Source organism: Chrysemys picta, chromosome 1, assembly GCF_011386835.1.
Source record: "Chrysemys picta bellii isolate R12L10 chromosome 1, ASM1138683v2, whole genome shotgun sequence".
Lineage (NCBI taxonomy): Eukaryota > Metazoa > Chordata > Testudines > Emydidae > Chrysemys > Chrysemys picta.
In genome coordinates this window covers 16,616,788-16,617,661 of record NC_088791.1, presented here as the reverse complement: position 1 = coordinate 16,617,661, position 874 = coordinate 16,616,788, and the positions used below count along the sequence as shown (strand labels likewise).

At 62.0% G+C, this 874-nt stretch overlaps 1 non-coding gene across 1 annotated transcript; it reads right to left on the bottom strand.

The window, feature by feature from the left end:
- Positions 1–266: 266 nt before the first annotated feature.
- On the bottom strand, positions 267–373 carry LOC112060146 (U6 spliceosomal RNA). Its single transcript, XR_002889437.2, has one exon. It is a non-coding gene; the product is annotated as a U6 spliceosomal RNA (small nuclear RNA).
- Positions 374–874: the final 501 nt, after the last annotated feature.

The following is an 874-nucleotide window of genomic DNA, read 5'->3' as shown; positions in this document are numbered from 1 at the left end:
GCTAGCCTCCCTGAAAGGGGGGTCCACTCACCACCCATGAGAGACAGGGTTGTCAACTTTCTAATGGCACAAAACCAAACACCCCTGTCCCACCCCTGCCTTCCCCGAGGCTCCACCCCTGCTCATTCCATTCCCTTCCCTCCATCACTCGCTCTCCCCCACCCTCTTTCACTTTCACTGGGCTGGGACAGGGGGTTGGGGTACAGGAGGAGGGTAAGGGCTCCAGCTGGGGGTGCAGGCTGTGGTGTGGGGCTGGGGATGAGGGGTTTGGGGTGGAATGCTTCACGAATTTGCATGTCATCCTTGTGCAGGGGCCATGCTAATCTTCTCTGTATCGTTCCAATTTTAGTATATGTGCTGCTGCGGGGAGGGCTCCAGGCTGGGTTAGGGGGTTAGGGTGTGGGGGGATGTGAGGACTCCAGTTGGGGGTGGAGGCTCTGGGGTGGAGCCAGGGATGGGGGATTTTGGGGAGCAGGAGGGGGCTCCGGGCTGGGGCAGAGAGTTGGAGTGTGTGGTCCCTGCAGCACATACCGCGGCTCCCAAGAAGTGGCTGCCAGGTCCCTGTGGTGCCTAGGTGCCCGGGAGGCCAGAGAGGCTCCACTTGCTGCCTTTGCACTCATGGGGGCCACCTCCACAGCTCCCATTGGCCAGGAACCGCGACCAATGGGAGCTGCAGGGGCAGTGCCTGTGGGCGCGAGGGCAGTGCATGGAGCCTCCCTGGCCGTCCATGCACGTAGGGGCTGCAAGGACCTGGCGGCTGCTTCCAAGAGCCGTTCAGAGCTAGGACAGGCAGGGAACCTGCCTTAGCCCCGGACCCCCACTGCACCATCAACTGGACTTTTAACGGCCTGGTTAGTGGTGTCGACCAGAGCCA